The sequence below is a fragment of the Argentina silus genome (assembly GCF_951799395.1).
Source record: "Argentina silus genome assembly, chromosome: 9".
NCBI lineage: Eukaryota > Metazoa > Chordata > Actinopteri > Argentiniformes > Argentinidae > Argentina > Argentina silus.
The window spans coordinates 6,005,168-6,019,947 of record NC_139663.1 but is presented as its reverse complement, the minus strand read 5'-3'; the positions used below and the strand labels follow the sequence as shown (position 1 = coordinate 6,019,947).

General features: G+C 40.8%; 1 protein-coding gene across 2 annotated transcripts in view; it reads right to left on the bottom strand.

Moving 5' to 3' along the window:
* The window catches only part of gcgra (glucagon receptor a), a 36,106-nt gene extending 29,096 nt beyond the window's left edge, over window positions 1-7,010 (bottom strand). For both annotated transcript variants that reach the window (XM_083676920.1, XM_083676921.1), the window contains exon 1: window positions 6,810-7,010. The gene's annotated coding sequence lies outside the window, so the exon portion shown is untranslated. The remainder of the gene's footprint in view (window positions 1-6,809) is intronic.
* Window positions 7,011-14,780: the final 7,770 nt, after the last annotated feature.

Here is a 14,780-nt window from a genome sequence, read left to right as displayed (position 1 = left end):
CAAAGCAGTGCTTGGAAGAGCAAAACCTTGTTGACTTCTTCTACCTTTTTGTTCTCTCTCGTGGTTACCTTTGTATTGACTCATCCACCTATATATCTTTGTTTCTATCTATAGCTTAATCTCCCTCTCCAAAGACCTTTCACAGTGTTTGCTCGCAGGAAATTGTCAACTAAAATCAAAGGTCGAAATCCCTTCTGAGTGAGAGGTGATTCAGAGAGCCACTGGGAAAACAAATGTCCAACAGACCCTGGCATAAGGTCCACGGCAATCCAATAATTTCCCCTTGAGAATAACACCCTCCTCAATTCTCCAGTGAGGTAGAATTACGTCAATAGCTCCGAATTTCAGCATGTAATGATATGAGCCATGCTAAAGTGACTGACAGCGTAGTTCAACATCACAACTAGCAGTACAGTGAAGCAGAGGTTAAAAGGTGTGTTAAAGTTGTGTGTCCATCACTCTGACAAACTGAGACTTCAGGAGAGAGTCAAGCAGCAATGCTATTTTCATACTGTACAAGAGATTTAAAAGATTTGAAATACTCAATAAATAAAAGGGCACTTTTTTTGGAATATCGAAACACAATACATTACATAGAATTTAGTTGGATTTTGTTTTATGTTACTGTCTCTGGTTCATCTGTTATTGGTTTGGAGTGAAACCTCTAGCCTAGACATACATCTCACTGGTTATCTTTCTTCCCAGGTTCTCCTCCCAAGGGTGTACCCACTCCTTCTTTAAGCTCTCTCCTTGAGTGGGTCCTCTAAATTCTGCTCAGTAATGTCTGGAGGTAATTATACTCCTCCAACCATTCCATTTGGGACATAATTTAAGTGATTGACTAAAGGAGGGAAGGCTGTGCTTTGCATCCTCAAAAGCATTTTGGGAGTATTGGACCAATACTGAAAGGCTTTTTTCTAAATACTGGGAAGTAAAGTTTAGCAAAGATTTGCCCAATACACTTTGAGAACCCAGTAGAATAGGAGTGGACCATTCTTTCTCAGTGTTTCTCAAGGGGTATCTTTCTATTTCTATTTTGTTTGCGGTAAGTGGTAACAGTTCTCTTAAATGATGAAGTGAGTGTGTAACTGGGAACAGATACTGTATGATGACATAGAGTACAGTATGTTCTCTGAGTTCAGAGTGAAATACGCGCACACACACACACACACACACACACACACACACACACACACACACACACACACACACACACACACACACACAACATCTCAAGTTAACTGAAAAGACTGCAGAGCATTAATTGAGCCATATACTTGCTAATGTTAGTGTATGTTAGTGTATTTTGTTGAGAAGCACTTTGTGACATATGTAAAAAGCTTGATTGATTTGTTTGATTGATTGATAGTGCTAGCTAGACATATTTATATATTATTAAGTAAAATACATCCACAATAGCCTCTACTGAGGTGTTAGTAGCTATTTCCATCTATTGGAATCGATAACTCAGAGTGTGTGTGGGCGTTATTATTTGGACAGTTACCAGTATGATATTCACCCTTTGATACACTAAAACTGCAAAAATGGATCATGCTTTGTGATTAATTAAAGTGGTACCAACATGGGGAGTGCATGTAGAAGTGACATAAAAACAACTTTTAGCAATTATGTTGATATTGAAATATTGGGCTCCAATTTGCATGTGCACATTTCTTTTTAAATGTATATTTAAAATATACTGCGTCTAGCGTTTCCATGATATGACAGAATAATTACAGTTTTCTCAAAAACATGAGTTGTAAGTTTTGCTCTGCTCAGCACTATTTGCTGAATCAAATTGGGGCCCATTGTCTTTGGACACAGAAATAACACGTCTTGGCAATTGCCCACATACACTGACACGTACACACTCATGCATGCAGGCACGCAACCACACAACCACACACACCCACACATGCACACACGCAAACAGGGACATAACAGGGTTATAGCCCTCCAATACATACTGTAACTCAATTATGAATATATATATATGAAACACACCACACTCAAGCAATCCTCAGTGCTTGATTGTGTTGCTTTGTCTCCTTGCGAGTCCAGTTGTCACACAAACAACAAAGCAAAAGCGCTGATGGCTGTTTGCCTTCCATGCAGAAACACGTGGAGAGACACAAGACTCTCATGGCATGTCAGCTAGATTAATCTAGTCCTTTTCACAACACATAGTTGCAGACAGTATCTAAACATCGTCTGCAGTAGCCAGGAGAGCAAGCTGTTGGCAGCTGTGCACCAAACCAACGGCATGAGGGTGAGTTCAGGTCTAAGAGCTGAGGTGCAGACAGAGATAGAAGGAGGTTGTTCCTCCATGACCAGAACAACCCAGAGAACATGATTAACTCTGAGCCCATATGGACATGGCTATAGATGCTCCAGGCACACAAACACAGTAAATACAATAATTTAGGAAATTAGGAAATAGGAAATAAACAACAATGGACACTTTTCTCATTGCACTTTTGCCTGAGTTGAAATAATGCCACAGATAGCGAGGAAAAAGCCCTGTCTCACACATACACAAATGTGTCACGATTGTACAAATATATGGACATTCATGCCTACAAACATGTGTGCAACAAACACGTTATCATCCATATTTGTTAATCAACACTTACGACTAAAAAACTGTATCAGAAGAAGAAGGCAAAGCAACAAATAAAAAAAGAATAATTGAGCATTTACTGCATTTTACGTGTGTAATGTATAGAGCAGCACTCAAACATATTGTGTTGCGAGCATGTCTGAGTAAGCATTTATTGCCCTATAAAAGACGGATTGTTAATGTGATTTTCTCTGCGATAAAGAGCAGTCTTTTAAGAGGTTTCATTAAATGATCTGACAGTTGTCTTGCTGCATGCACACTGTTGTGTGTACACAGGAAGATTTAATAAACTCATGTCGAATCCATTTAACACAGCACGTATCTAGAGGCTGGTAAGCATAATCGCCTGTCAAATGGAGCCTGGTACAAAACGTTCAATGTTAATTCAATAAGACATGGGTAAACGTTTCCTCCTGGAAGTGTTTGTTCCTCACAGTCAATTGTGTGTATCGAGTGTTCTCTGTGTGTGTGTGTGTGTGTGTGTGTGTGTGTGTGTGTGTGTGTGTGTGTGTGTGTGTGTGTGTGTGTATGTGTGTGTGTGTGTGTGTGTGTGTATGTGTGTGTGTGTGTGTGTGTGTGTGTGTGTGTGTGTGTGTGTGTGTGTGTGTGTGTGTGTGTGTGTATGTGTGTGTGTGTGTGTGTGTGTGTGTGTGTGTGTGTGTGTGTGTGTGTGTGTTCACATGTGTGTACGTGTGTGTGTGTGCGGGCGGGCGGGCGTGCGTGCAGGCGTGTACATGTGTACCAGTGAAGGCTTGTGGAGATAAAAATCACATATCAAACACAGGTTTGATATAATTCCTCATTCCATTCCATGCATTACATTGAGCCTGTCCTCCAATTTCTACAGTACGTGTACATGTAGGTGTGTGCCTGCGTGGGTGTGTCTCCTATGAAACTGTGCATAAGTGAGTTGCTTGTCATCCACGTGGTCAAGTGGAACCCTGCAGCAGTATCCAGCTCTTATCGTCTCGCCCGGCATCTCCACTCCGGAAACAGAGCCTCACAGCCTATTGTAGAGCAGTCTATTCTTAGAGCCTGCTGGTCCACACTGAAGGTCTGCTTTTGAACCAGAGTGTAAAACAGTGGAACGAGGTTCACTACAGATAGACCCTGACTCTCTCTAACCGCTCCTGACAGTCTTTCACTGCTGCTGGCTCTTTAACTGGCCCTGACACCTGCATACTATCTGAGACCCTTCTGAACCATCTGAGACCCACGCCACAGAAAGAGAGAGAGAGATAGAGAGGCCGAGAGAGAGAGGCACCACCGTCTTCACTCTTACTGCACCCTGTCCTGTACTCCTTCCTGCCATCAGATTAACCCCATGTGACAGTGACCATGTCAGACCATGTCTGAGCAACTTCATTTTGTGACCACCAACATTGTAACTATCAATTGTACTGGGTTTGTATTGCAGTGTTGTTGACTCTATGCTTGTGTTTACATTGCGTGTTTTGTGAACACAACGTACCGTCCTTGTGAGTAGGTTGATTCTCTGTGCAGAGAAGAGACACGCATGCACGCACAGCACCCAAAGCAGACAGAGCATGTGTCTCATATTCAGTGAGAGAACATAACCTTAGAGTTTTCCACAGACAAGCGATAACTACAGTCATCACTTTGCCCCAATTTATTGTAACAAGTGCTCTCAACACAAATAATAAAGAATACACACCCAAGGCTAGGTGCTGACTAACGAAACAGAACTTCAAATCTAATGAAAGTCACACACTCTACTCTCATGTATTTCTGCTGCACTCTTCTCCAAAGCGATATGGCTGTAGTCTATTGCATAAATATTCTTTCATATTCCATAAATTAATATGCAAATTATAGTTTCCTCTAGGACAACAAATAAAATAAGAGGGACTCGAAAAGCAGATAGAGAGAGAGAGAGAGAGAGAGAGAAAGAGAGAGAGAGAGAGAGAGAGAGAGAGAGAAAGAGAGAGAGAGAGAGAGAGAGAGAAAGAGAGAGAGAAAGAGAGAGAAAGAGAGAGAGAGAGAGAGAGAGAGAGAAAGAGAGAGAGAGAGAGAGAGAGAGCGATTTGAAGCAACTTGCAACTTGTTAATGCAACACGTTAATGCAACTTGTTCATGCAACACCTGAACTCAACAGATAAATCTCCATGTCCAAAGCCTCTGGACCCTCATACAAAACCAAGGCATATGTATGCTAACTACTCTAAATGATGATACACAATATCTGGATTTTGGTAACACTTTAAGTTGCTCTATACTGTACCTGTGCAGTAGCAATATCATTACTCAAATAACAATATTGCATTAACATGTAAGTGCATAGTAATTTGCTAAGTATAATTGCATTATAATAACATAGTAGGCTAAGGGAAATAAGCATTTTTTGTTATATAAGTGGAAGTAGGAACAGTACAGTAAACTGACTTAATAGCAGTATTTGCTATGTGACCCATGGTAACTCTGATAAAGATAACTTGTTGTACTGAGGACATCCTGATTCTATGCATCACATAAATGCATTTCCCACAGCAATGTGTGCTATACATAGGCCTCTGCGTTCAGACACGGTAATGTTTGTAATTACCTAAACGCAATCCTCAGTTTCCCATAACTAATTTATAGGGTGCACATGGGGCATAATAGCTGTCCAAATGAGAAACATACATCCCTGACGTGACAGCTACATGTGCTGATGGTGATGATGAATACATTAGGTTAATTACCTGTAAATGTAGTTTACCTTAGAATAGTTGATGTAATTAGCCAGAGGGTATGTTATAGGATTGGGGGGTGGGGAGTCTGTGGATCTATGCACTACGCCGTTAACGTGTGACGCTCACGGAGCAGCAATATCGGGCAAACCAATCACCTGTGCGATCTAAAACGGCTGCTTGTCAAGTTTCCGCACTGTAATAAGGTATTTCTTTGACAAAGTGTACGACAGATTTTCTATGTATTTTAATTAGGCAATGTGCATGAACGCGCTGTCACTGGTCGCCTGGAGTGCGCGTTGGACTCGCGGAGTTAATTGTCTGATAAGTGCCGCCTGCTACAGATCTTGGTAGTCTTGTATCTGAAACGGATAAGGGTGTCAAGGAGTCTGAAACCAAAAAGTAAACACTTACGACTTCCATTACAATAAGGCATTGTACACCGTAGGCCTATTTGCCAATTAATACACGCGGTACTCAAACGAACGAGCAGTCCACCTGTACAAAGTCGTTCGAAAGAGTGCGCTTAGTTTCCATTTGGATTATAAAATTGCTCTCTGTAGACATTTCGACAAGATAGACGATCATCATAGCAGAAAGGCAAGGAATAATTTGTTCAGAGTTCTGGAAAGCTAGCAAGCTACGATGAGGTTGGCATAAGCAATTACACAAAACTTTTGGGAATATGTTATAGGCCTATATTGTTTTGCTGTAGGTCTACATACCTTCACAATATGAACTTATTTAGAGAGTTGGGCATTTAGACTATAGTTTCAAATAGCCTACTAAAATGAAAGTTATTTTAAGAATAATAATTTGCATCTACACGTTTTACCTTCGACTAGTTGGCCCACTAGTTGGACATTTATTATTTATCATATATACTCTTTGTTTCCTACATTATATGAGTAGCTTAAATAACGAAAGTTCAACAACAAATAAATGGCACCTATTTCATCAGGTGAATTACACTGATTATAGCGTAGCTCAGTTAGGTGGCAGTCTGGTATGTTCGTCCTTACACTTAATTTCCCAGGCAGGCACCCATGTAGGCAACTTTATAATCAATTATCAAGGCAATACAAGGGTATAGTCATTTGATGGCTATGCTGCGAAATGCAGTTGTTAATGAGCTAACACAAGTGCTTCAACATAAGCAACTAGGCATATAAGTATATTGCAAAACAGTGGCCGAAATATTCTCTAAATTAGGTCTAATTATTTTCTGAATAATATAGGCATCGAGCCCTAATTTAGAAACAACATTTTATTTTGATATTATCCTGGAGTTTATTTGAAATAGGCTACATATAACTCATATACATATATCTACATATACAACGATTATGGGATTGGTTTATAGGCTAAAATGCTTAGTATAATAAGTGCCCATGCCCTACTCCAATCAAAAATCTAGTTCTTATCATTATATAATCATCATTTTCAAACTCTGGCACTCATGAGCATACAACCAAACTGTAGTTGCAATAAGATGGTACCTTTGGCAGCATCGAGGTCCGCTTGCTTTCCTATCTCCACTTCACAACCGCTCATCTTCTGAGTGGCATATAGGTTTAACAAACAATAGCATGTAGGCAGTTCTCCCAAATGCCCTGCGCTGTAATCCAACTTTGAAAAGAATGCAAGCAAAAGTACAGTAGTTGTCAAGTCTTCTTGTTCAGATTGTACTGTTGAGATTAACTCTGACAGTTCTTAATTTCTGGGCTGCGAAGGAAACCTGCGCGCGTTCGAGAGCAGCGAGTCACAGTGCGCTGGGCGCAGAGATTCGTAGAATTGTCTTTTTGCACCCGTGTGACGTCACTTTAGGGCCACATTGACCGAGACCGACAGTCGCTGCTGGTGGGAATATCATGGCTGTTATCTTATCTGCAACCAAAGATGAAAAAAAAAAAAAGAAAAAAAAAACGATACGCATAGCCACAGCTATGTTCCTGACCATGTATTAACGATTTTCTTTGAAGAAAGAGTTTTACAACTTTTATTGTTAACCTAGAGTCACCAAATAAATCAATGTCTGAGATGATGTCCCTGAAGAGATTGACAACTTAATCACAATTTGAGAGGTATTGCGCCATCAATGGCGCGCACACAGACACACACACACACACACATCTATGAACTGTATTACATCCGAAAGCAGTGGATCTTTATGCAAATATGAGTGCAATTATGCAATTGAGTGATGAGTTTTGCAGTATCTCCATACTGTTTCTGAATGTAAGTTTACCCCCTGACCACTGACATTTTAATACTTCCTCAACCATATATTTACATTGCTGCTTTAGCCTTGTACTGGTGCCCTGACCCCACTTCATCATGTAACCCTGAACCCACCCCAATGCTCCAACCTTGGATTTAACCAGATTGTTGCTCCCAGCAGTCAGTCTTCATGTTCACACATGGTGTCATTTCATTCCCTGCAGGGGTGCTGATGCTGCCATCACATAATCATCTGTGACCCACCCCTTCTCACGCCCAGACCCTGTAGGAGGCTTAAACACAGTCCCTCCCTCTCAACTAGCCCTCCTACCCAGTGCTACCCCTCTCACCCCCTCTCGCCTCGGAGCGCCACTGAAATGCCAAGCTGAAATAAACACTTTGAGCATGGATCAGTGATCCTCATGTGTGACTGATTTCTGAGGAAACATGCTAATTATTTCTAAGAAAAGTATTAGGGGGAAAGCTCAGAATCTATCAGGTATAATGACTACTGTATGTGTAACGTGTAATGAGTCTACTGTACTCAGTCATAAAGGTCAGAGAGAGAGAGAGAGAGAGAGAGAGAGAGAGAGAGAGAGAGAGAGAGAGTGATGAATGGTGTTGCAATGGGATTAGTCAGTGCAAATGCATTGAATGCTGTCAGCCATTTTAGAATTTTCTTTCGGCTCTTTTCCCTCAGGTCTTGGCAGTAAATCTGCTGAGGAAAGACATACGTTTGGAAAAACAGGAAATGCGTGGTTATTTAAAAAAAGAGGTTTTTCTTGCAAAAAAACCTATAACTCACTCTCGAACTTTGCCCTTAGACAGGGTTCAATGGCCTTGTTCGATATGCTGATAAAGAATGGTCAGTCGTGGTCAGTCATTCTTTTCTTCTTTCAAATGCACTTGGCATTAAATGTCATTGTGCAGATGCCCCAGCCCACCTCCACCCTACCTTCACTCAACCCATTCCCATCTTTCTCTTTTGCTGAAAACAAAAGTGAAATGTCATGATCGCCTTCCAGCAGTAGTAGACTGCCCAAATAAAGTTTCTCCACCAACACAAACACTGTCTTTTAGGAACCTTTTTTTTGTAATGGTCGCTGTCTGCCATTGATAAGGCTAATAGAAAATAAATTACAAAAGACAACAATGGTTTAGTAACAGGTAACTGGATAGTGATAACCGATGCTAATATGGACCGGAGGGTCTCAGACTGCCAAAAATCCTCTGAAACCCAGAATAGACCACAGATTAGATCTTGTGTCTGAAAACACAGTCATTACCCAACATAATATTTGGACATCTGAGACAAAGTGACAAGCTGTGACAATACTGTTGTATTGTGATAAATGGGAACCCATTGGTAAGAAGAACATCACTACCAAGGCCTTTTACGAGAATGGACAGATTATATCTTCATCGCTTCATCAAAAGGGCCCCTGATTGTGTGGTGTGCAGGGTACTGAAATAGCTGCAAACCAAAATTACTTGCAACGTTCTACAGTAGAAGGATAATTGAATGTGTGGATTGAGCATGCAGGGCCTCTGTGTATGCAACTAAATCAGTTGTAAACATTAAGGAGTTGTGTCATGAGAGCTGTGCCTAAGTATAGATGATCATATGATTAGATAACCGCATGGGTTCCTTTCTGTCTCCATTAGATTCACTGATACTGTAGCTGCAGGGCGTTTGCTAACAAATACCCAAACCACATAGCAAGAGTATGATTCAATTAGCCATCATCTACACAAGCTCTTTAGAAACGTGAATGTCTCCCTTTGAGCACTTCCATCAAAAAAATAGTCCATACAATTTCCAAGCAATTTTATATACTGTAGAATATATAGGATTGTCATAGTACCTAATATTTATAATTGTATGGTATTGAATGAAGCCATAGGCCTTCGCAAAGGCCTTGAGTGTGAAGTGAAGAAAGAATAAGATTAATTGAGCTGTTTGATTCTATTGCATTATATTCAAGTATGGCAGATTTGGAGTCCTTTTTGTAATTCCATTGCCCAAGTTAAATTAACTGTTGTCCCTTTTCATTTACCTCATGTTTCACTGAACATTGTCCTGAAATAAACTGGCCATCCTCAACATAAAGAAGCTTCGCTGTGACCAAAAAAGCACTCAATATACTTTGTAATGGCTAAAAAGGTGAAAAGGCTGTAAGCCATAATAAAGCTAATTATAGCTTAATCAACTACCTTTAATTCAAGGGAGATCTTTCGTTTCCTGTCTATGGTAAAACAACAACCCATACAGTAGCAACCTGGCTTCAGAGATGAGATATTTATGTGGCAATAAACATGTTGCATCTGCCTTTGAAACAAACAGGGAACTGCTTGTTATTTCCATACCAACATCTGTAAAAAGTAATCTTCTCTATGGAAAAGAACTCCTATGGCATTAGATACAGAAAATACATCAAGTCAATTCCGACATCTAGGTTTTGCTAAAAATAGAGAGGGTTTCATAATAAAACAGAATTACTCACATAGTACATAATGCCAGCTTTTATCAGTAATGATGATTTGGGAGAAAAAAACAGAATGAAAACGTGCTTCTTATACTGTATCTCTGGGAGACTGCCAGTGTTGAGCCATGGTGTTACTGCATGACCAACAGAGGGAGCTTCTGAGCTAATGCTTCAGATATATAAAGTCCCATTGCTGACATTTCTGCCTGTATTGACTGATTTAGAGAATAAGATGGATTAAATTAAATGGGTACGCTATCACATTATTTGTCTTCTTCTCTCCATTGTTCTCCTTCTCTCTACTCTTCAAACACACACACACACACACACACACACACACACACACACACACACACACACACACACACACACACACACACACACACACACACACACTTTTAGTCTCCCATAAAAAACTCAGCTCCCCAGATCAGATCTGCTTCTTTGTGAAAAACAATCGAAAGCCTGATCAATCTATTGGTGAATTAGACATGTAAAATGTGAGGTTTTCTGTGTTTCAGCAGATGCATCAGCAGATGTCTACCCCTCAGGGTGGGGAAGGGGAATGGTCATAAAGCATTGGAACACACTGCTGAAGCTTGTCTGTAGTGTGTGTAGCCCTGCCCTCAAGAATGTCCTTACCCTATCCAATGTAGCCTTGAAACCACACCCAAAGAACAGCTATATGGGCCTGAAAAACCACCCAATCACTTATAGTGAGCGTGAAAGGTCATGGGACTAGATCAAAGATCAAAGCTTAATTTATAATGGACCAGTAGACCTTTTCTTCAGGTGATAATTCAACATGAAAAAGATCAGGGAACTTTCCCTCCATCCCCTGAGCGAGGTGTATTTAAACGCTAACAAAGCTCACTGTGCATGTCCAATTTTGGATGAGAACATTTCAAATGCTTACACCTAACCCTAAAACGTCTAGGGCGCTATTTTGCCCAGAGCAAACATAAGCAGAATGTCACCCCCTGGCATAGTTTACCACCATGACTACCCAGTGAGCCGGTTCCATGTCATTACAAGCTATCATGCAGAGAATAGTTTACTCCAGACTGAAGACCTGGAGAGATGAAGACCCAGCAGTCCACAGTGCTGAAAGACTGACCTTGAGATGGCCCAGGGAGAGCAGAGCGAGGTGTTGAGCTTGTTTATTGTTGTGCGTTGTGTCTATAGGACAAAAAGCTTGTTTTCAGAGCATGGTCATGCTCTAGATCCTGCTCTATTCATCTCTCTCTTCTCATTTAATGAGCTTAATGATCTCACTTTTCCATGGCAGCCATAGACCCAGATCAATTAGTTTCCGCGGCATGTACAAAGTCCTGTTGAGAAATAGTTTGACATGTTGTACTGAGGGGCTTCAGAGAACAGAACATTTTCCAGCAGAGAACCTGTAATGGTAGTACAATAAGATGCTTGTGGGGTATCTGCCTTCATATACTGAATAAATAAGCTTTATCAGGTTGGTTTTGATTGTGAAAAGCTGCTTATATTCTCAGTTTGTGCCTATTTGCACCTGCTCTCAGTAGAAACACTTATGGTATACATTTGAGTGTGACATATAGTATAGGGTTCAGGGACCTTATGTTTATATGTCACGCTATTACAGGCCAAACAGATACTCACAGTTTTTAGCACCCACACCCTCCACAATATCATAACTGTGTCAATAAATGACTTATATGTCCACCTTATATGCCATTTTGAATTTCTTATTGAATTGACCAAGCATCACAATAACTCCACTGTGGGTTGCTATTTTGACATGCAATACATGCAGATATGTAGCTAAGCGTGTCCAAAGGAGGGATCTGAAGAGGAAAGCTGAATGGAAAGCTTCTGATGGGAACAACAGTACTATATATTTTATGTCCTGTAGGATCCTGTTTTTTCCTGAGGGATATAAAGGCATTCAGCCACACATCCACACTGAACACTGGCTTGATTTCAGTTGTAATTGATTCATTGGTTTGCTTTAGAGAAATTCGATGCTTTATGACGTTTGATAACAACTATAAGAGTGAAAGAAATCTCAGTGGTAAGAATATGGTGCAGTGGAGGTGGCTGTCGTGACAGATTTATTTTTAAAAAGGTTCCCATGCACCTCATAATAGCATAATGCACTGTAAGGACTTGGCTGTCAAGGGTGAGGTAATGACATGTCAAAGACATTGAGAGAATTGCCAACCCTGAGAATTGCCTGTATGTGTGTGTGTGTGTGTGTGTGTGTGTGTGTGTGTGTGTGTGTGTGTGTGTGTGTGTGTGTGTGTGTGTGTGTGTGTGTGTGTGTGCGTGTGTGTGTGTGTGTGTGTGTGTGTGCGTGTGTGTGTACGTGTGTGTGCCTGCGTGAGTGCATATAGTCCTTTCCTGTTCCTGTAGTTGACTGATGTTTCATCATCTAGAGAAAGCAATCATGGTTGTTCTTACACCCCAGCCTCAGACAGGGAACTAGCACTGAGATGAGGCAATGATTCACCCAGGGAGGCACCAACAGTGACCACAGGGGGCAGCACATCTAATCAGGTCCACGCCTGGTGTCCCTCCATAGGGTCACTGCTGTTAGCAGTAATCTTAGCATAGGAAGGTCTACCAATGACTTACAAAACATTCTGGAGACTGAACATTATAGAAGCCATAGTTGAAGAGTGGAAGTTCTTTCAAAAGAAGAGTGGCTTTCAAGTGAGCAGGACACTTGTATCAATGTCTCTTCGAACAGCAGAATTATTATTTTTACATAATACTACATCAAATTTCAAGGAGCTTTGCTTGAGACAAGAGTGCTGTTCCCTGTGACAGGAAGGCTCAAACAAAGCGTAGTGTGTATAATCATTCTGAGTGCAGCGGCAGGTGTTTACTCTAGGAGGCGACTGAGAGACAATAGAGCCCCATCTTGCCCAGCGGCTGAAGTCACAACCCTAGCCCATGTTACTGTGTGTAAAAATAACCTGCAGTTGGCTCAAAGCATGTCGCCTGGTATCTGTCTCCACACACACCAGCGGAGGCTGACGGAGAGAGAGTGTCTATCACTTTCCTCCTCTCTCTCATACAGTATCCCCCCCCCCCCTTCATGTTATTTTAATCTCTTGGAACTCAAAAGTCTTTCAGAACCTCTCCTAACTCAAACCGGGCTGTCTTCTGGAGGGAAACAGCGACTCCGCTGTTTTTGGTCCCCAAACATTTCTGGTAAATTATGGATTTGGAAAGTTTTCAGTACTCCAGTGGGAGCCTCAAAGAATAATGATTTATATCATGAAAAGAACAAGAGTCGTTTTTCAAACATTATGCTTTCTGTTGCAAAAATATCTGGAGAACATTCTCTTATGATGTTATCTTATGACTGTGGCCTGAGAGATTCTGTAACTTACACTGCATGTGCCTGAGAGCTTTCAGGGAATCTGTAACTCTTCAGTCCTGAACCTGAATATAAACATAAACATAAAAATCTGCTCCGTATCTAAATACCTTCAGGTCCACCAGGCTCCTCTTTGTAGCTGGCTGGTGAGTGTTGTATTGATCACTGGGCATGTTGGCACTGTACATGGGGGTCTGTCTCTGGGGCTTCATACAACCTTCAGCACTTCATTAACAACAAGCAAACAATCCATGATGTTTAGGAGCATCAGACTGTTGCTGCTGTACTTGAGACTTGGTACAGTATCTATTCAGAGTTTGTTTCTTATGAAAGGATAATAGAGCATTTACTTTTTTCCATGTATTAATGCATACTGTTCTGTATATTATATTATCTGTGTGTCATGATGATAACAAAGGGACAAATTAATTCAAGGGAGATTTCAATCATTGTCCAATCTGTTTCCATTCAGTTTCAGACTTCCCTGAGACTGCTCTCAGCACTCGTACTGTTGTGATGTTGAAGACATGGAGATGTCATTTGAAACAGAGATTGGAGTTATCATGACTGAAGTAACTCAGACAATAACTCAAACGCATGACTCAGTCAAAAATCTTGAATAAAAAATGTAGCCTTTATTTTCACAAGGGTACGGTTCACAGGTAGTCAGCCAGATGAAAGGCATGTAATAGTAGGCAAGGCAGGGTTCGGTACACAGGTATTCAGTTCAAAGAGAAAACAGATATCCGATAAGGAGTAGGCAAAGTCAAAATAACATGCGGAGATCAAAAACCAGGAATACATAACACTAGTAGAACACTGGGATGTAAAGACACAAAGGCACAATTACAAACTGGCACAGAGACAGGGGAACACACAGACTAAATACACAGGGAAGGAAGATGAGGAGCAGGTGAAGCTAATCAGGGGGGGTAGACAATCACACAGGCAGGAAACAAGGGCAGGTGGTGAACACAAGGGCAGGTGGTGAAGTGTCTGAAACGAGAGACAAGGTGAGGAACACAAAACAAACAGGAAACAATAAATTAATAACTTGAAACAAAGACAAACATAAATTAAGAAACAGGACGAGACCTTACAGGAGTCTCAATTGGAAATACAGGATGTTGTGAAAATGTGCTTGTTTGTGATCATACACATTAGAAAATTGGCAAAATAAAGAGTGTCTATTGTTGTTTAGATAAAATAGTTGGCCACAGGCAGTTTCTTAAAGCGTCTTAATGAATATAGACAGAATGATGACACTACAAGCCATTCCATGTCAGCAAATGGAATACACATACACATAGAATTTCTGATGCATTTCAGCATATCATAGCGTGCATGTGTACATTATCAATTGTTACTATGGCGTTTCTTTGAATTGGTTCTGCCAGCAGTAA